Source organism: Heptranchias perlo, unplaced genomic scaffold (assembly GCF_035084215.1).
Source record: "Heptranchias perlo isolate sHepPer1 unplaced genomic scaffold, sHepPer1.hap1 HAP1_SCAFFOLD_56, whole genome shotgun sequence".
NCBI lineage: Eukaryota > Metazoa > Chordata > Chondrichthyes > Hexanchiformes > Hexanchidae > Heptranchias > Heptranchias perlo.
Window position 1 is genome coordinate 4,179,392 of NW_027139581.1, and position 22,494 is coordinate 4,201,885.

Sequence of the window (22,494 nt, forward strand, 5' to 3'; positions counted from 1 at the left end):
TCTCCATCTCTGGGTCACTGGGACTCTCCCCACTGCTGTGGGCCCGGAGTCTCCTGCGGACTCTGCTCGACACTAAAATGTGTCTGACGGTTAAAGCATTGAGCAGCAGAATCAGAACAAATGGAACAAATGGTGTTACAATATAATGAAGGAATTCAATTACTGCCCACACCTGTGAATCCAGAACATCCAATGATACAAAACAAAACCAGGGAGAATTACGAATCCAATATTCACCTCCAAGCATAAAGTACCAGAAAGTGTTCTTCACACAGAACAGCACACTCACTGTTCCCAGAACCACAGCCGCCGTTTTCTCGGTGCAATATTTTGTTTTCAGCTTCTGGAAACAAATGGCCACAAATCGATCAAAGGTGAAAGTGACTGTGAACCAGACAGAACAGTCTGTGGCTGCGTAAAGCAGGACGGCGTGGATATTACACACTTTAAAGTTCCACATGAACATAAATTGAGTCCAATAAAGAATAGGAATTTGCCTGAATATCAGATCAGTGATAACGACCAGTAGATCCGCCGCTGCCATGGACACCAGGTAACGGGTGACACATTTGGAGAGACCACATCTTCCTCGAGACAGGATCACAATCGTCACTAAGTTCACTGTCAGGAAGAAAAACAGGGAATTATACTTCAGACTGAGATTAAAAGCAGCAGACTGGTCGAATTCAGGGTGAAATGTTCAATTATTATTGAATCCAGGGACAGAATCTTATTCCTTTACCTGTGAAAGAACTTTCTGCTCTGTAGAGGGTTTATTGTAAAACACCGCCCTGGTGTAGCAGGAAACCAAAACCACCAGCAGGTCCCAGCTCCAATCCAGGGCCTGTACTGGGTCGGCAGTTCGAAGCTCCAATGGCCTCAATGACCTTGTGTTTGGAGGGAAATCGGACAGGGTTCCTCGTCCTGGTCACAGTCCTGTGACCCTGCTGGGAACTGCGCATGTCTGGACGATGGATGAACATATTTGGACTGGGCTGTGATTCCCTCCGAGGGGAAATTGTTCCATTTTTAAAATGACCATCTGAAAACAGGAAAGTCTTGTATTTGTATCACGCCTTTCACGAACTCAGAATGTCCCAAAGCGCTTCACAGCCAATGGATTAGTTTTGAAGTGTGATTCAATCAATAATTAATTTCACTGCAATTTGCACCATACAGCTGCTTCAACAAACATCCCAAGGAACTTCACAGAGGCGTGAGGAAAATGGACGTCAAGCCAAAGAATGAGAGATTCGGAGCAGTGAGGGAAAGCTTGGGTGTGAAGGAGGGTCTTAAAGGGGGAGAGGGAGGTGGAGAGGATGAAATGTTCTAGGAGAAAATTTCAGAGCGTGAGACGTCCGCGGCTCAATTCACGGTCACCACTGGTGGAGTGAAGGGAGAGGAGGATGGACAAGAGACTGGAGTCACGGTCACCACTGGTGGAGTGAAGGGAGAGGAGGATGGACAAGAGACTGGAGTCACGGTCACCACTGGTGGAGTGAAGGGAGAGGAGGATGGACAAGAGACTGGAGTCACGGTCACCACTGGTGGAGTGAAGGGAGAGGAGGGTGGACAAGAGACTGGAGTCACGGCCTTCATTGGTGGAGTGAAGGGAGAGGAGGGAGGACAAGAGACTGGAGTCATGACCACCACTGGTGGAGTGAAGGGAGAGGAGGATGGACAAGAGACTGGAGTCACGGCCACCACTGATGGAGTGAAGGGAGAGGAGGATGGACAAGAGACTGGAGTCACGGCCACCACTGTTGGAGTGAAGGGAGAGGAGGGTGGACAAGAGACTGGAGTCACGGCCACCACTGGTGGAGTGAAGGGAGAGGAGGATGGACAAGAGACTGGAGTCACGGCCACCACTGATGGAGTGAAGGGAGAGGAGGATGGACAAGAGACTGGAGTCACGGCCACCACTGTTGGAGTGAAGGGAGAGGAGGGTGGACAAGAGACTGGAGTCACGGCCACCACTGTTGGAGTGAAGGGAGAGGAGGATGGACAAGAGACTGGAGTCACGGCCATCACTGATGGAGTGAAGGGAGAGGAGGATGGACAAGAGACTGGAGTCACGGCCACCACTGCTAGAGTGAAGGGAGAGGAGGATGGACAAGAGACTGGAGTCACGGCCACCACTGGTGGAGTGAAGGGACAGGAGGGTGGACAAGAGACTGGAGTCACGGTCACCACTGGTGGAGTGAAGGGAGAGGAGGGTGGACAAGAGACTGGAGTCACGGCCATCACTGGTGGAGTGAAGGGAGAGGAGGATGGACAAGAGACTGGAGTCACGGTCACCACTGGTGGAGTGAACGGAGAGGAGGGGGGACAAGAGACTGGAGTCACGGCCACCACTGGTGGAGTGAAGGGAGAGGAGGGTGGACAAGAGACTGGAGTCACGGTCACCACTGGTGGAGTGAAGGGAGAGGAGGATGGACAAGTGACTGGAGTCACGGTCACCACTGGTGGAGTGAAGGGAGAGGAGGATGGACAAGAGACTGGAGTCACGGTCACCACTGGTGGAGTGAAGGGAGAGGAGGGTGGACAAGAGACTGGAGTCACGGCCTTCATTGGTGGAGTGAAGGGAGAGGAGGGAGGACAAGAGACTGGAGTCATGACCACCACTGGTGGAGTGAAGGGAGAGGAGGATGGACAAGAGACTGGAGTCACGGCCACCACTGATGGAGTGAAGGGAGAGGAGGATGGACAAGAGACTGGAGTCACGGCCACCACTGTTGGAGTGAAGGGAGAGGAGGGTGGACAAGAGACTGGAGTCACGGCCACCACTGGTGGAGTGAAGGGAGAGGAGGATGGACAAGAGACTGGAGTCACGGCCACCACTGATGGAGTGAAGGGAGAGGAGGATGGACAAGAGACTGGAGTCACGGCCACCACTGTTGGAGTGAAGGGAGAGGAGGGTGGACAAGAGACTGGAGTCACGGCCACCACTGTTGGAGTGAAGGGAGAGGAGGATGGACAAGAGACTGGAGTCACGGCCATCACTGATGGAGTGAAGGGAGAGGAGGATGGACAAGAGACTGGAGTCACGGCCACCACTGATAGAGTGAAGGGAGAGGAGGATGGACAAGAGACTGGAGTCACGGCCACCACTGGTGGAGTGAAGGGACAGGAGGGTGGACAAGAGACTGGAGTCACGGCCATCACTGGTGGAGTGAAGGGAGAGGAGGGTGGACAAGAGACTGGAGTCACGGCCACCACTGGTGGAGTGAAGGGACAGGAGGGTGGACAAGAGACTGGAGTCACGGCCACCACTGGTGGAGTGAAGGGACAGGAGGGTGGACAAGAGACTGGAGTCACGGCCACCACTGGTGGAGTGAAGGGAGAGGAGGATGGACAAGAGACTGGAGTCACGGTCACCACTGGTGGAGTTAACGGAGAGGAGGGTGGACAAGAGACTGGAGTCACGGCCACCACTGGTGGAGTGAAGGGAGAGGAGGATGGACAAGAGACTGGAGTCACGGCCACCACTGGTGGAGTGAAGGGAGAGGAGGGTGGACAAGAGACTGGAGTCACGGTCACCACTGGTGGAGTGAACGGAGAGGAGGGTGGACAAGAGACTGGAGTCACGGCCACCACTGGTGGTGTGAAGGGAGAGGAGGATGGACAAGAGACTGGAGTCACGGCCACCACTGGTGGAGTGAAGGGAGAGGAGGGTGGACAAGAGACTGGAGTCACGGCCACCACTGTTGGAGTGAAGGGAGAGGAGGGTGGACAAGAGACTGGAGTCACGGTCACCACTGGTGGAGTGAAGGGAGAGGAGGATGGACAAGTGACTGGAGTCACGGTCACCACTGGTGGAGTAAAGGGAGAGGAGGATGGACAAGAGACTGGAGACACGGTCACCACTGGTGGAGTAAAGGGAGAGGAGGATGGACAAGAGACTGGAGTCACGGCCATCACTGGTGGAGTGAAGGGAGAGGAGGGTGGACAAGAGACTGGAGTCACGGCCACCACTGGTGGAGTGAAGGGAGAGGAGGGTGGACAAGAGACTGGAGTCACGGCCACCACTGGTGGAGTGAAGGGAGAGGAGGGAGGACAAGAGACTGGAGTCACGGCCATCACTGGTGGAGTGAAGGGAGAGGAGGGTGGACAAGAAACTGGAGTCACGGCCATCACTGGTGGAGTGAAGGGAGAGGAGGATGGACAAGAGACTGGAGTCACGGTCACCACTGGTGGAGTGAAGGGAGAGGAGGGTGGACAAGAGACTGGAGTCACGGTCACCACTGGTGGAGTGAAGGGAGAGGAGGATGGACAAGAGACTGGAGTCACGGTCACCACTGGTGGAGTGAAGGGAGAGGAGGATGGACAAGAGACTGGAGTCACGGTCACCACTGGTGGAGTGAAGGGAGAGGAGGATGGACAAGAGACTGGAGTCACGGTCACCACTGGTGGAGTGAAGGGAGAGGAGGATGGACAAGAGACTGGAGTCACGGCCACCACTGGTGGAGTGAAGGGAGAGGAGGATGAACAGGAGACTGGAGTCACGGTCACCACTGGTGGAGTGAAGGGAGAGGAGGGTGGACAAGAGACTGGAGTCACGGCCTTCATTGGTGGAGTGAAGGGAGAGGAGGATGGACAAGAGACTGGAGTCACGGTCACCACTGGTGGAGTGAAGGGAGAGGAGGGTGGACAAGAGACTGGAGTCACGGCCACCACTGGTGGAGTGAAGGGAGAGGAGGGTGGACAAGAGACTGGAGTCACGGCCACCACTGATGGAGTGAAGGGAGAGGAGGATGGACAAGAGACTGGAGTCATGACCACCACTGGTGGAGTGAAGGGAGAGGAGGGTGGACAAGAGACTGGAGTCACGGCCACCACTGATGGAGTGAAGGGAGAGGAGGATGGACAAGAGACTGGAGTCACGGCCACCACTGTTGGAGTGAAGGGAGAGGAGGGTGGACAAGAGACTGGAGTCACGGCCACCACTGTTGGAGTGAAGGGAGAGGAGGATGGACAAGAGACTGGAGTCACGGCCATCACTGATGGAGTGAAGGGAGAGGAGGATGGACAAGAGACTGGAGTCACGGCCACCACAGATAGAGTGAAGGGAGAGGAGGATGGACAAGAGACTGGAGTCACGGCCACCACTGGTGGAGTGAAGGGACAGGAGGGTGGACAAGAGACTGGAGTCACGGCCATCACTGGTGGAGTGAAGGGAGAGGAGGGTGGACAAGAGACTGGAGTCACGTCCACCACTGGTGGAGTGAAGGGACAGGAGGGTGGACAAGAGACTGGAGTCACGGCCACCACTGGTGGAGTGAAGGGACAGGAGGGTGGACAAGAAACTGGAGTCACGGCCACCACTGGTGGAGTGAAGGGAGAGGAGGATGGACAAGAGACTGGAGTCACGGTCACCACTGGTGGAGTGAACGGAGAGGAGGGTGGACAAGAGACTGGAGTCACGGCCACCACTGGTGGAGTGAAGGGAGAGGAGGATGGACAAGAGACTGGAGTCACGGCCACCACTGGTGGAGTGAAGGGAGAGGAGGGTGGACAAGAGACTGGAGTCACGGTCACCACTGGTGGAGTGAACGGAGAGGAGGGTGGACAAGAGACTGGAGTCACGGCCACCACTGGTGGAGTGAAGGGAGAGGAGGATGGACAAGAGACTGGAGTCACGGCCACCACTGGTGGAGTGAAGGGAGAGGAGGGTGGACAAGAGACTGGAGTCACGGCCACCACTGTTGGAGTGAAGGGAGAGGAGGGTGGACAAGAGACTGGAGTCACGGTCACCACTGGTGGGGTGAAGGGAGAGGAGGATGGACAAGAGACTGGAGTCACGGCCACCACTGGTGGAGTGAAGGGAGAGGAGGATGGACAAGAGACTGGAGTCACGGCCACCACTGGTGGAGTGAAGGGAGAGGAGGGTGGACAAGAGACTGGAGTCACGGCCATCACTGGTGGAGTGAAGGGAGAGGAGGGAGGACAAGAGACTGGAGTCACGGTCACCACTGGTGGAGTGAAGGGAGAGGAGGATGGACAAGTGACTGGAGTCACGGTCACCACTGGTGGAGTAAAGGGAGAGGAGGATGGACAAGAGACTGGAGTCACGGTCACCACTGGTGGAGTAAAGGGAGAGGAGGATGGACAAGAGACTGGAGTCACGGCCATCACTGGTGGAGTGAAGGGAGAGGAGGGTGGACAAGAGACTGGAGTCACGGCCACCACTGGTGGAGTGAAGGGAGAGGAGGGTGGACAAGAGACTGGAGTCACGGCCACCACTGGTGGAGTGAAGGGAGAGGAGGGAGGACAAGAGACTGGAGTCACGGCCATAACTGGTGGAGTGAAGGGAGAGGAGGGTGGACAAGAGACTGGAGTCACGGCCACCACTGGTGGAGTGAAGGGAGAGGAGGGTGGACAAGAAACTGGAGTCACGGCCATCACTGGTGGAGTGAAGGGAGAGGAGGGTGGACAAGAGACTGGAGTCACGACCACCACTGGTGGAGGAAAGGGAGAGGAGGATGGACAAGAGACTGGAGTCACGGTCACCACTGGTGGAGTGAAGGGAGAGGAGGATGGACAAGAGACTGGAGTCACGGTCACCACTGGTGGAGTGAAGGGAGAGGAGGGTGGACAAGAGACTGGAGTCACGGCCACCACTGGTGGAGTAAAGGGAGAGGAGGGTGGACAAGCGACTGGAGTCACGGCCACCACTGGTGGAGTGAAGGGAGAGGAGGATGGACAAGAGACTGGAGTCACGGCCACCACTGGTGGAGTGAAGGGAGAGGAGGATGGACAAGAGACTGGAGTCACGGTCACCACTGGTGGAGTGAAGGGAGAGGAGGATGGACAAGAGACTGGAGTCACGGCCACCACTGGTGGAGTGAAGGGAGAGGAGGGAGGACAAGAGACTGGAGTCACGGCCATAACTGGTGGAGTGAAGGGAGAGGAGGGTGGACAAGAGACTGGAGTCACGGCCACCACTGGTGGAGTGAAGGGAGAGGAGGGTGGACAAGAAACTGGAGTCACGGCCATCACTGGTGGAGTGAAGGGAGAGGAGGGTGGACAAGAGACTGGAGTCACGACCACCACTGGTGGAGGAAAGGGAGAGGAGGATGGACAAGAGACTGGAGTCACGGTCACCACTGGTGGAGTGAAGGGAGAGGAGGATGGACAAGAGACTGGAGTCACGGTCACCACTGGTGGAGTGAAGGGAGAGGAGGGTGGACAAGAGACTGGAGTCACGGCCACCACTGGTGGAGTAAAGGGAGAGGAGGGTGGACAAGCGACTGGAGTCACGGCCACCACTGGTGGAGTGAAGGGAGAGGAGGATGGACAAGAGACTGGAGTCACGGCCACCACTGGTGGAGTGAAGGGAGAGGAGGATGGACAAGAGACTGGAGTCACGGTCACCACTGGTGGAGTGAAGGGAGAGGAGGATGGACAAGAGACTGGAGTCACGGTCACCACTGGTGGAGTGAAGGGAGAGGAGGATGGACAAGAGACTGGAGTCACGGTCACCACTGGTGGAGTGAAGGGAGAGGAGGGAGGACAAGAGACTGGAGTCACGGTCACCATTGGTGGAGTGAAGGGAGAGGAGGGTGGACAAGAGACTGGAGTCACGGCCATCACTGATGGAGTGAAGGGAGAGGAGGATGAACAAGAGACTGGAGTCACGGTCACCACTGGTGGAGTGAAGGGAGAGGAGGGTGGACAAGAGACTGGAGTCACGGTCACCACTGGTGGAGTGAAGGGAGAGGAGGGAGGACAAGAGACTGGAGTCACGGCCATCACTGATGGAGTGAAGGGAGAGGAGCGTGGACAAGAGACTGGAGTCACGGCCACCACTGGTGGAGTGAAGGGAGAGGAGGATGGACAAGAGACTGGAGTCACGGCCACCACTGGTGGAGTGAAGGGAGAGGAGGATGGACAAGAGACTGGAGTCACGGCCACCACTGGTGGAGTGAAGGGAGAGGAGGGTGGACAAGAGACTGGAGTCACGGCCATCACTGGTGGAGTGAAGTGAGAGGAGGGAGGACAAGAGACTGGAGTCACGGTCACCACTGGTGGAGTGAAGGGAGAGGAGGATGGACAAGTGACTGGAGTCACGGTCACCACTGGTGGAGTAAAGGGAGAGGAGGATGGACAAGAGACTGGAGTCACGGTCACCACTGGTGGAGTAAAGGGAGAGGAGGATGGACAAGAGACTGGAGTCACGGCCATCACTGGTGGAGTGAAGGGAGAGGAGGGTGGACAAGAGACTGGAGTCACGGCCACCACTGGTGGAGTGAAGGGAGAGGAGGGTGGACAAGAGACTGGAGTCACGGCCACCACTGGTGGAGTGAAGGGAGAGGAGGGAGGACAAGAGACTGGAGTCACGGCCATCACTGGTGGAGTGAAGGGAGAGGAGGGTGGACAAGAGACTGGAGTCACGGCCACCACTGGTGGAGTGAAGGGAGAGGAGGGTTGACAAGAAACTGGAGTCACGGCCATCACTGGTGGAGTGAAGGGAGAGGAGGGTGGACAAGAGACTGGAGTCACGACCACCACTGGTGGAGGAAAGGGAGAGGAGGATGGACAAGAGACTGGAGTCACGGTCACCACTGGTGGAGTGAAGGGAGAGGAGGATGGACAAGAGACTGGAGTCACGGTCACCACTGGTGGAGTGAAGGGAGAGGAGGGTGGACAAGAGACTGGAGTCACGGCCACCACTGGTGGAGTAAAGGGAGAGGAGGGTGGACAAGCGACTGGAGTCACGGCCACCACTGGTGGAGTGAAGGGAGAGGAGGATGGACAAGAGACTGGAGTCACGGCCACCACTGGTGGAGTGAAGGGAGAGGAGGATGGACAAGAGACTGGAGTCACGCTCACCACTGGTGGAGTGAAGGGAGAGGAAGATGGACAAGAGACTGGAGTCACGGCCACCACTGGTGGAGTGAAGGGAGAGGAGGATGGACAAGAGACTGGAGTCACGGTCACCACTGGTGGAGTGAAGGGAGAGGAGGATGGACAAGAGACTGGAGTCACGGTCACCACTGGTGGAGTGAAGGGAGAGGAGGATGGACAAGAGACTGGAGTCACGGTCACCACTGGTGGAGTGAAGGGAGAGGAGGGAGGACAAGAGACTGGAGTCACGGTCACCACTGGTGGAGTGAAGGGAGAGGAGGGTGGACAAGAGACTGGAGTCACGGCCATCACTGATGGAGTGAAGGGAGAGGAGGATGAACAAGAGACTGGAGTCACGGTCACCACTGGTGGAGTGAAGGGAGAGGAGGGTGGACAAGAGACTGGAGTCACGGTCACCACTGGTGGAGTGAAGGGAGAGGAGGGAGGACAAGAGACTGGAGTCACGGCCATCACTGATGGAGTGAAGGGAGAGGAGGGTGGACAAGAGACTGGAGTCACGGCCACCACTGGTGGAGTGAAGGGAGAGGAGGATGGACAAGAGACTGGAGTCACGGCCACCACTGGTGGAGTGAAGGGAGAGGAGGGTGGACAAGAGACTGGAGTCACGGCCACCACTGCTGGAGTGAAGGGAGAGGAGGGAGGACAAGAGACTGGAGTCACGGCCATCACTGATGGAGTGAAGGGAGAGGAGGGTGGACAAGAGACTGGAGTCACGGTCACCACTGGTGGAGTGAAGGGAGAGGAGGGTGGACAAGAGACTGGAGTCAGGGCCACCACTGCTGGAGTGAAGGGAGAGCAGGATGGACAAGAGACTGGAGTCACGACCACCACTGCTGAAGTGAAGGGAGAGGAGGATGGACAAGAGACTGGAGTCACGGCCATCACTGGTGGAGTGAAGGGAGAGGAGGATGGACAAGAGACTGGAGTCACGGCCACCACTGGTGGAGTGAAGGGAGAGGAGGGAGGACAAGAGACTGGAGTCACGGCCACCACTGGTGGAGTGAAGGGAGAGGAGGGTGGACAAGAGACTGGAGTCACGGTCACCACTGGTGGAGTGAAGGGAGAGGAGGATGGACAAGAGACTGGAGTCACGGCCATCACTGGTGGAGTGAAGGGAGAGGAGGATGGACAAGAGACTGGAGTCACGGCCATCACTGGTGGAGTGAAGGGAGAGGAGGGTGGACAAGAGACTGGAGTCACGGTCACCACTGGTGGAGTGAAGGGAGAGGAGGGTGGACAAGAGACTGGAGTCACGGCCATCACTGGTGGAGTGAAGGGAGAGGAGGATGGACAAGAGACTGGAGTCACGGCCATCACTGGTGGAGTGAAGGGAGAGGAGGATGGACAAGAGACTGGAGTCACGGCCATCACTGGTGGAGTGAAGGGAGAGGAGGGTGGACAAGGGACTGGAGTCACGGTCACCACTGGTGGAGTGAAGGGACAGGAGGGTGGACAAGAGACTGGAGTCACGGCCACCACTGGTGGAGTGAAGGGAGAGGAGGGTGGACAAGAGACTGGAGTCACGGTCACCACTGGTGGAGTGAAGGGAGAGGAGGATGGACAAGAGACTGGAGTCACGGTCACCACTGGTGGAGTGAAGGGAGAGGAGGGTGGACAAGAGACTGGAGTCACGGCCACCACTGGTGGAGTGAAGGGAGAGGAGGATGGACAAGAGACTGGAGTCACGGTCACCACTGGTGGAGTGAAGGGAGAGGAAGATGGACAAGAGACTGGAGTCACGGCCACCACTGGTGGAGTGAAGGGAGAGGAGGATGGACAAGAGACTGGAGTCACGGTCACCACTGGTGGAGTGAAGGGAGAGGAGGATGGACAAGAGACTGGAGTCACGGTCACCACTGGTGGAGTGAAGGGAGAGGAGGATGGACAAGAGACTGGAGTCACGGTCACCACTGGTGGAGTGAAGGGAGAGGAGGGAGGACAAGAGACTGGAGTCACGGTCACCACTGGTGGAGTGAAGGGAGAGGAGGGTGGACAAGAGACTGGAGTCACGGCCATCACTGATGGAGTGAAGGGAGAGGAGGATGAACAAGAGACTGGAGTCACGGTCACCACTGGTGGAGTGAAGGGAGAGGAGGGTGGACAAGAGACTGGAGTCACGGTCACCACTGGTGGAGTGAAGGGAGAGGAGGGAGGACAAGAGACTGGAGTCACGGCCATCACTGATGGAGTGAAGGGAGAGGAGGGTGGACAAGAGACTGGAGTCACGGCCACCACTGGTGGAGTGAAGGGAGAGGAGGATGGACAAGAGACTTGAGTCATGGCCACCACTGGTGGAGTGAAGGGAGAGGAGGATGGACAAGAGACTGGAGTCACGGCCACCACTGGTGGAGTGAAGGGAGAGGAGGGTGGACAAGAGACTGGAGTCACGGCCATCACTGGTGGAGTGAAGGGAGAGGAGGGAGGACAAGAGACTGGAGTCACGGTCACCACTGGTGGAGTGAAGGGAGAGGAGGATGGACAAGTGACTGGAGTCACGGTCACCACTGGTGGAGTAAAGGGAGAGGAGGATGGACAAGAGACTTGAGTCACGGCCACCACTGGTGGAGTAAAGGGAGAGGAGGATGGACAAGAGACTGGAGTCACGGCCATCACTGGTGGAGTGAAGGGAGAGGAGGGTGGACAAGAGACTGGAGTCACGGCCACCACTGGTGGAGTGAAGGGAGAGGAGGGTGGACAAGAGACTGGAGTCACGGCCACCACTGGTGGAGTGAAGGGAGAGGAGGGAGGACAAGAGACTGGAGTCACGGCCATCACTGGTGGAGTGAAGGGAGAGGAGGGTGGACAAGAGACTGGAGTCACGGCCACCACTGGTGGAGTGAAGGGAGAGGAGGGTGGACAAGAAACTGGAGTCACGGCCATCACTGGTGGAGTGAAGGGAGAGGAGGGTGGACAAGAGACTGGAGTCACGACCACCACTGGTGGAGGAAAGGGAGAGGAGGATGGACAAGAGACTGGAGTCACGGTCACCACTGGTGGAGTGAAGGGAGAGGAGGATGGACAAGAGACTGGAGTCACGGTCACCACTGGTGGAGTGAAGGGAGAGGAGGGTGGACAAGAGACTGGAGTCACGGCCACCACTGGTGGAGTAAAGGGAGAGGAGGGTGGACAAGCGACTGGAGTCACGGCCACCACTGGTGGAGTGAAGGGAGAGGAGGATGGACAAGAGACTGGAGTCACGGCCACCACTGGTGGAGTGAAGGGAGAGGAGGATGGACAAGAGACTGGAGTCACGGCCACCACTGGTGGAGTGAAGGGAGAGGAGGATGGACAAGAGACTGGAGTCACGGTCACCACTGGTGGAGTGAAGGGAGAGGAGGATGGACAAGAGACTGGAGTCACGGTCACCACTGGTGGAGTGAAGGGAGAGGAGGATGGACAAGAGACTGGAGTCACGGTCACCACTGGTGGAGTGAAGGGAGAGGAGGGAGGACAAGAGACTGGAGTCACGGTCACCACTGGTGGAGTGAAGGGAGAGGAGGGTGGACAAGAGACTGGAGTCACGGCCATCACTGATGGAGTGAAGGGAGAGGAGGATGAACAAGAGACTGGAGTCACGGTCACCACTGGTGGAGTGAAGGGAGAGGAGGGTGGACAAGAGACTGGAGTCACGGTCACCACTGGTGGAGTGAAGGGAGAGGAGGGAGGACAAGAGACTGGAGTCACGGCCATCACTGATGGAGTGAAGGGAGAGGAGGGTGGACAAGAGACTGGAGTCACGGCCACCACTGGTGGAGTGAAGGGAGAGGAGGATGGACAAGAGACTGGAGTCACGGCCACCACTGGTGGAGTGAAGGGAGAGGAGGGTGGACAAGAGACTGGAGTCACGGCCACCACTGCTGGAGTGAAGGGAGAGGAGGGAGGACAAGAGACTGGAGTCACGGCCATCACTGATGGAGTGAAGGGAGAGGAGGGTGGACAAGAGACTGGAGTCACGGTCACCACTGGTGGAGTGAAGGGAGAGGAGGGTGGACAAGAGACTGGAGTCAGGGCCACCACTGCTGGAGTGAAGGGAGAGCAGGATGGACAAGAGACTGGAGTCACGACCACCACTGCTGAAGTGAAGGGAGAGGAGGATGGACAAGAGACTGGAGTCACGGCCATCACTGGTGGAGTGAAGGGAGAGGAGGATGGACAAGAGACTGGAGTCACGGCCACCACTGGTGGAGTGAAGGGAGAGGAGGGAGGACAAGAGACTGGAGTCACGGCCACCACTGGTGGAGTGAAGGGAGAGGAGGGTGGACAAGAGACTGGAGTCCCGGTCACCACTGGTGGAGTGAAGGGAGAGGAGGATGGACAAGAGACTGGAGTCACGGCCATCACTGGTGGAGTGAAGGGAGAGGAGGATGGACAAGAGACTGGAGTCACGGTCACCACTGGTGGAGTGAAGGGAGAGGAGGGTGGACAAGAGACTGGAGTCACGGTCACCACTGGTGGAGTGAAGGGAGAGGAGGGTGGACAAGAGACTGGAGTCACGGCCATCACTGGTGGAGTGAAGGGAGAGGAGGATGGACAAGAGACTGGAGTCACGGCCACAACTGGTGGAGTGAAGGGAGAGGAGGATGGACAAGAGACTGGAGTCACGGCCATCACTGGTGGAGTGAAGGGAGAGGAGGGTGGACAAGGGACTGGAGTCACGGTCACCACTGGTGGAGTGAAGGGACAGGAGGGTGGACAAGAGACTGGAGTCACGGCCACCACTGGTGGAGTGAAGGGAGAGGAGGGTGGACAAGAGACTGGAGTCACGGCCACCACTGGTGGAGTGAAGGGACAGGAGGATGGACAAGAGACTGGAGTCACGGCCACCACTGGTGGAGTGAAGGGAGAGGAGGATGGACAAGAGACTGGAGTCAGTGCCACCACTGGTGGAGTGAAGGGAGAGGAGGGTGGACAAGAGACTGGAGTCACGGTCACCACTGGTGGAGTGAAGGGAGAGGAGGATGGACAAGAGACTGGAGTCACGGCCACCACTGGTGGAGTGAAGGGAGAGGAAGGTGGACAAGAGACTGGAGTCATGGTCACCACTGGTGGAGTGAAGGGAGAGGATGATGGACAAGAGACTGGAGTCACGGTCACCACTGGTGGAGTGTAGGGAGAGGAGGGTGGACAAGAGACTGGAGTCACGGACACCACTGGTGGAGTGAAGGGAGAGGAGGATGGACAAGAGACTGGAGTCACGGTCACCACTGGTGGACTGAAGGGAGAGGAGGGTGGACAAGAGACTGGAGTCACGGCCACCACTGGTGGAGTGAAGGGAGAGGAGGATGGACAAGAGACTGGAGTCACGGCCACCACTGGTGGAGTGAAGGGAGAGGAGGGTGGACAAGAGACTGGAGTCAGGGCCACCACTGGTGGAGTGAAGGGAGAGGAGGATGGACAAGAGACTGGAGTCACGGCCACCACTGGTGGAGTGAAGGGAGAGGAGGATGGACAAGAGACTGGAGTCACGGCCACCACTGGTGGAGTGAAGGGAGAGGAGGATGGACAAGAGACTGGAGTCAGGGCCACCACTGCTGGAGTGAAGGGAGAGCAGGATGGACAAGAGACTGGAGTCACGACCACCACTGCTGGAGTGAAGGGAGAGGAGGATGGACAAGAGACTGGAGTCACGGCCACCACTGGTGGAGTGAAGGGAGAGGAGGGAGGACAAGAGACTGGAGTCACGGCCATCACTGATGGAGTGAAGGGAGAGGAGGGTGGACAAGAGACTGGAGTCACGGTCACCACTGGTGGAGTGAAGGGAGAGGAGGGTGGACAAGAGACTGGAGTCACGGCCATCACTGGTGGAGTGAAGGGAGAGGAGGATGGACAAGAGACTGGAGTCACGGCCATCACTGGTGGAGTGAAGGGAGAGGAGGGAGGACAAGAGACTGGAGTCACGGCCACCACTGGTGGAGTGAAGGGAGAGGAGGATGGAGAAGAGACTGGAGTCACGGTCACCACTGGTGGAGTGAACGGAGAGGAGGGTGGACAAGAGACTGGAGTCAGGGCCACCACTGGTGGAGTGAAGGGAGAGGAGGATGGACAAGAGACTGGAGTCACGGCCATCACTGGTGGAGTGAAGGGAGAGGAGGATGGACAAGAGACTGGAGTCACGGCCATCACTGGTGGAGTGAAGGGAGAGGAGGGAGGACAAGAGACTGGAGTCACGGCCGCCACTGGTGGAGTGAAGGGAGAGGAGGATGGACAAGAGACTGTAGTCACGGCCACCACTGGTGGAGTGAAGGGAGAGGAGGATGGACAAGAGACTGGAGTCACGGCCACCACTGGTGGAGTGAAGGGAGAGGAGGGTGGACAAGAGACTGGAGTCACGGCCATCACTGGTGGAGTGAAGGGAGAGGAGGGAGGACAAGAGACTGGAGTCACGGCCACCACTGGTGGAGTGAAGGGAGAGGAGGGTGGACAAGAGACTGGATTCACGGCCATCACTGGTGGAGTGAAGGGAGAGGAGGGAGGACAAGAGACTGGAGTCACGGCCATCACTGGTGGAGTGAAGGGAGAGGAGGGAGGACAAGAGACTGGAGTCACGGCCACCACTGGTGGAGTGAAGGGAGAGGAGGGTGGACAAGAGACTGGAGTCACGGCCATCACTGGTGGAGTGAAGGGAGAGGAGGGAGGACAAGAGACTGGAGTCACGGCCACCACTGGTGGAGTGAAGGGACAGGAGGATGGACAAGAGACTGGAGTCACGGCCATCACTGGTGGAGTGAAGGGAGAGGAGGGTGGACAAGAGACTGGAGTCACGGTCACCACTGGTGGAGTGAAGGGAGAGGAGGGTGGACAAGAGACTGGAGTCACGGTCACCACTGGTGGAGTGAAGGGAGAGGAGGGTGGACAAGAGACTGGAGTCACGGCCACCACTGGTGGAGTGAAGGGACAGGAGGGTGGACAAGAGACTGGAGTCACGGTCACCACTGGTGGAGTGAAGGGAGAGGAGGGTGGACAAGAGACTGGAGTCACGGCCATCTTTGGTGGAGTGAAGGGAGAGGAGGGTGGACAAGTGACTGGAGTCACGGCCACCACTGGTGGAGTGAAGGGAGAGGAGGGACAAGAGACTGGAGTCACGGCCATCACTGATGGAGTGAAGGGAGAGGAGGATGGACAAGAGACTGGAGTCACGGTCACCACTGGTGGAGTGAAGGGAGAGGAGGATGGACAAGAGACTGGAGTCACGGCCACCACTGATGGAGTGAAGGGAGAGGAGGATGGACAAGAGACTGGAGTCACGGTCACCACTGGTGGAGTGAAGGGAGAGGAGGGTGGACAAGAGACTGGAGCCACGGCCACCACTGGTGGAGTGAAGGGAGAGGAGGATGGACAAGAGACTGGAGTCACGGTCACCACTGGTGGAGTGAAGGGAGAGGAGGATGCACAAGAGACTGGAGTCACGGCCACCACTGGTGGAGTGAAGGGAGAGGAGGATGGACAAGAGACTGGAGTCACGGCCACCACTGGTGGAGTGAAGGGAGAGGTGGATGGACAAGAGACTGGAGTCACGGTCACCACTGGTGGAGTGAAGGGAGAGGAGGATGGACAAGAGACTGGAGTCACGGCCATCACTGGTGGAGTGAAGGGAGAGGAGGGTGGACACGAGACTGGATTTACAGGAATAGAGTGTTGAGATTGAAGGGCGGCCCGGAGTTGGTGCACGATGGGATACAGGCAGCATTGTTTTAGGTGAATTGAAGTTTACAGAAGATGGAGGATGGGAGTCCAGCCGGGGGAGTATTTTTATAATCGAGTCTGGAGGTGATAAAGATTTGAATGAGGCTTTCAAATGTTGATGTTAGGGAGGAGGCAGGTGATGTCACAGCGGCGGTCTTTGTGATGCGGAATAAATGCGGTGGGAAACAAGCGGTTTCTGCAGGCTATTTGTCCTGGTATTGGTGAACTAACCCTGGGGTCCGTACTTCAAATCCCACCAACGTAAATCGTGAAATTTAATTGAAGAAATCTGGTAATTCTATCGCAAAAATAGCCATGCAAAACTGCGAAACGGTCTCTAAAACCTAACTGCATCCCACTCTACCCAGACCGACCTACATGTAACTCCATTCCCGAATGAGTGATTGACATTTGATGCCCTCTGATGTTGTCCAGCAAGGCAGCCAATTGTAAACAATCGCTACAAGTTTCAATGATTGCAATAAATTCAGATGGATCTGCCATCAGCGACCGAGGGATCGTAAGACTAAACCAATCTCAGTCCGTTCAGCATTTCACAGTTCTCTTCAATAATATCTGAGAGATAGTTCTCAAGATGGACATTTGTCCTGAAGACCAGTTAAGCACAAGCCTGACATAATCGTACTCACAGAATCATGTCAATGAGCAAACATCGCTGATTCCTCCATCTCCATCTTGTCCCACCAGCAGCATAGACCCAAAAGATGTCCAGACCAATGATACAAGGGGGCAGGGATGGAGGAACGCAGAGTTACTGAGACAGGGAGGGGTGTAGCTCTGTTGGAAATTGAACACGCGGAGAACAATCCCAGCTTCTCCAGTCTCTCCACATAATTGAAGTCCCTTAACCCTGGTATCATTCTAGTAAATCTCCTCTCCACCCTCCCCAGGACCTTGACTTCCTTCCTGAAGCGAGATGCCCAGAATTGGACACAATTGGACAGCTGAGGCCTGACCAGTGATTTATGACCAGTGGTTAGACAACACTTGGAGCACTGTGCGCAATTGTGGTCTCCATATTATATGAAGGGTTCAGATGCACTGGAGAGAGTGCAAAAATAATTACAAGGATGATACCAGAACTGAGAGGACATAGTTATCAGGAAAGGCTCAACAGGCTGGGGCTCTTTTCTCGAAAAAAGGGAAGGCTGAGGGGGGACATTGTAGAGATCTTGAAAATTTTTGAGGGCTTGGTGAGGTGGACGGAGAGAAAATGTTCCCATTTGTCGCGGGGGGCTGAGGTGGATGGCGGTCAACACTGGGGGTCATAAATATAATATAGTCACCAATCAATCCAACAAGCAATTCAGGAGAAACTTATTTACCCAGAGAGTGTTTTGAATGCAGAACTTGCTACCACAAGGAATAGTTGAAGCGAATAGAATAGATGCATTTAAGGGGAAGTACATGAGGGAGAAATAAATTGAAGGATATGCTGATAGGGTGAGATGAAGTCGAATGGGAGGAGGCTCGTGTGGAGCATAAACACCGGCATAGACCAGTTGGGCCGAATGGCCTGTTTGTGAGCTGTAGTTTCTATGTAACACAAGGATAAGAATTTTTAAATTGAGACGTTGCTCGACCGGGAGCCAATGTCGGTCAGGAAGCACAGGGGTGATGGGTGAATGGGATTTAATGTCAGTTAGTAAACGGGCAGCAGAGTTTTGGATGAGCTCAAGTTTATGGAGGGTGGTGGGTGGGATGGCGGCCAGAAGAGCATTGGAAAAGTCGAGTTTGGAGGGAACAAAACCATGGATCAGGAATTCAGCAGAAGATGGGCTGAGGCTGGGGCAGAGACAGGCGATGTTCGGGAGGTGGAAGTAGGCGGTCTTGGTGATGGAGAGAATATGGAGTCAGAAGCTCAGCTCAGGGTCAAACAGAACGCCTACTGGTCCGGTTCAGCCTCAGACTGTGGCCAGGGAGGGGGATGGAATCAGTTGTGAATGAACGGAATTTGTGATTGGGGCCGAAGACAATGGCTTCAGTCTTTCTAATGTTTGAATGGATGAAATTTTTGCTCATCCAGTACTGGATGTCGGACAAGCAGTGTGAGAAATCAGAGAGAGTGAAGGGGTGGAGAGAGGCGGTGGTGAGGGACAGCTGGGTGTCATTGACATGTGGAATCTGACTTTGTGTTTTCGGATGATGTCACCGAGGGTAAGCTTGAATATGTGAAATAGGAGGAGGCCAGGGATTGTTCCTTGTGGGACACCAGAGATAACGGTGTGTGGGCGGGAAGATGAATCATTGCAGGAGATTCTCTGGCCAAGCCTGGATCAAAAGGAATGGAACCAGGCGAGGGCAGTTGGAAAACGGACGAGAGGCGTTGGAGGTGGCTGGTGTGGACACCCGTGTCAAAGGCTGCAGACGGGTGGAGAAGGAAGAGGAGGGATAGTTTTCCACGGTCAGTCACATGGGATGTCTTTTGTGACTTTGATTCGGGCCGTTTCAGTGCTGCGTCAGCGGTGGAAACCTGATTGGAGAGGTTGCTAATGCATTTGCAGGAAAGATGGGCACAGATTTTGGAAACGACAACACGTTCAAGGAGAGGAAAGGGAGGTTGGAGATGGGGGCCGGAATTTACAAGGACCGAGGGGTCATGGATTTTTTTTTGAGGATGGGGTGATGACGGCAGATTTGAAGAGGAGACGAGAGAGAACCGTGAATAAAAGGGTTAACTTTGCCCCTTTGGACATTACATTTGGACATTGTAAGTTTAAACTGCAAAGGCAGCAATGTGCAGAAACTTTGAGAAGCTTCAGTTTTCAACAACAACTGATCTGAATGAAAGTAACGATGAGCAGAAGCTTCGAAAAGCTTCGAACTGGCTTTTGTTTCTCAAAACAACTGATCAGAACCTTAACAGATAACAACTTGGAAAAAACAATGCTGAAACAGTTAGAAACCCCTGGGAAAGACAATTCAAGTTACTTGTTCACAGGTAACAGGAGTTTTAAGGTCTGCTGGTTATAGTTAATGACACTGATCTGTGGAAACCAGCGCTAACAGATAGGTCACCAATACACTCTGAAATATTGGACAATATCCAATAATGATTCAGCTCCAGGCAGCTGTCTTACTCTATGAACACATATTTCTGATCCGATACTAGGGTTCAGTGCAGAGAGCAGACGGCAAACTGTTCAATAAAGAGAATCGTCCACCAACATTCCTTGTGTACGAGACTCAAATAACAGGCAAATCCTAAAAAATGACCATCAGTTGAAGAAAGTCATAAAAAGGACAGACTGTTCATTGGACTGGGACCAATGAATCGGGAACTGTTCACATGTTACATGAAGGAAACAAGGTGCATTACCAGACATTGAACAAGAGGATTACACTGAATACAATTAATAACCGGGTCTAAAGGACAAGGACAGTAAATACAGTTAAATATGGTTTACAGAATTAATTGCTGAAATAATGACTTACCAGGAACACCAACAGCAGCGAGGAGCGGATAGTAAAACTTTTGTACATGATAAATTGCCCACAGAATCCGAAGCTCAGTTGGAACAAACAAGAACATGATTTCATTATCTGTGAGATCCAATGATCACTGTTTGTTCTGGAGGCAAAGCTGCATCAAACACTCTGCTGTGACGCCTTGAAAACAGTCCTTATTTATGGCCTGAGGGAACTCTCCAGTGAGACAATTAAACGACACATTGACATTAATTAAGGTCAGTAAACAAACAGGTCGGCTTAATCCCTCAACACCATCACTCCATATTGACAATTATAGATAAACAAGCATTTTACTGATGTGACGTGAAGCTACCGAAAGTTCTGAATATTAGTAAAAGAAAATGACGTAAAAAAGAAAATATGAATCCCGCAGTCTTACAGTGCTGATGTGAAGAGAGAGCAGCTTCACTGACAGAGTTCAGATTATTTCTGTGATATGAATTCAGCCGGCAATTTCAGAATGTTTCAAATACGTTTTCTGGGGTGGAGTAAACAAAAGTGCAAAAGACAACAAGGATAGATTGAAGCAGATCAAGTAATGGTCAGTCAGGATATATTGGGACTGATAATATAATGGTCAGTAAGGATACATGGGGGCTGATAATACAATGGTCAGTAAGGATACATGGGGACTGATAATACAATGGTCAGTTAGGGTACAGGGGGACTGATAATATAATGGTCAGTAAGGATACATTTGGTGTGATAATGCAATGTCCTGTACGGATACATGTGGGTGACAACTGAATGTTCCTCAAGGATTCTTGAATGCAGATAATGCAATGATCAGTGAGGAAACACGGGGTTTGCTAATGCAATGGTCAGAAAGAACACATTTGTATGATAATGTAACGGTCAGCATGAACACAGCGGAATGATAATACAGCAGTCAGGAAGAATACCTGGGGTTTATCCGACAATGGTCAGTAAGGATGCGTGGAGTGTGATACTGCCATGGTCAGTAACTGTAAATGGGGCAGATAATATAATGATCACTAATAATGTGTAGGGGTGATAATGCAACGGTCAGCACGGATACTTGAGATGTGATAATGCAATGGTCGATAAGGATACTTGGATGCAGATGATGCAATGGTCAATTATGATACATGGGGGTTATAATACAATGGGCAGTAAGGATACTTGGGGGCTGATAATATAATGGTCAGTAAGGAGAGATGGGATTGATAATACAATGGTCAGTAATTATACATGGGGTGTGATAATGCAATGGCAATAAGGATACATCGGTGGTAATAATACAATGATCAGTAAAAATACACGGGGGTGATAACACAATGATCCATAATAATACACGGGGCTGATAATACACTATTCATTAAGGAAACATTGGGCCCTTAATTCAATCGTCGGTTAGAATACATGGGATCTGACATTTACATGCTCATTTAGGATATTTTAGGCAAATAATGCAATGGTCAGTGAGGAGACATGGGGGCTGATAATGGAGTGGTCTGTAAGAACACATGGTGGTGGTAATACAATGGTCAGTAAAGATAATTGGACACAGATATTACAATTGACAGTACGAATACATGCGAGTGATAATGCAATGGTCAGTAAGAATACATGACGGTTCATAATACAATCGTCAGTCAGGATACATGGGATTGATAATACAGTGGTCAGTAAGTATACATGGGGGCCGATAATACAGTGGTCAGCAAGTATACATGGGGCCTGAAAATACATGGGGGCTGAAAATACAATGGCCAGTTAGTATACACGGGGGCCGATAATACAATGGTCAGTCAGTCAAGATGGGTGCTGATAATATAATGGTCAGTAAGTATACATGGGGTCTGATATTACAATGGTCAGTAAGGATACATGGGGGCTGATAATATAATGGTCAGTAAGGATACATGGGGTCTGATAGTACAATGGTCAGTAAGGACACATAGGGGCTGATAATACAATGGTTTCTAAGGATGCATGGGGTCTGATAATACGGTAGTTACTAAGGATGCATGGGGCCTGACAACACAATGGTCAGTAATTATACATGGGGGCTGATATTACAATGGTCAGTCAGGATACATGGAGACTGATAATATAATGGTCAGTAAGTATACATGGAGTCTGGATTTACAATGGTCAGTAAGTATACATGGGGGCTGATAATAAAATGCTCAGTGACTATACATGGGGTCTGATATTACAATGGTTAGTCAGGATACATGGGGGCTGATAATACAATGGTCAGTAAGGATACATGGGGTCTGATAATATACTGGTCAGGAAGTATACATGGGGTCTGATAATACAATGGTCAGTAAGGATACATGGGGGCTGATAATACAATGGTCAGTATGGATACATGGGGTCTGATAATATACTGGTCAGGAAGTATACATGGGGTCTGATAATACAATGGTCAGTAAGGATACATGGGGGCTGATAATATACTGGTCAGGAAGTATACATGGG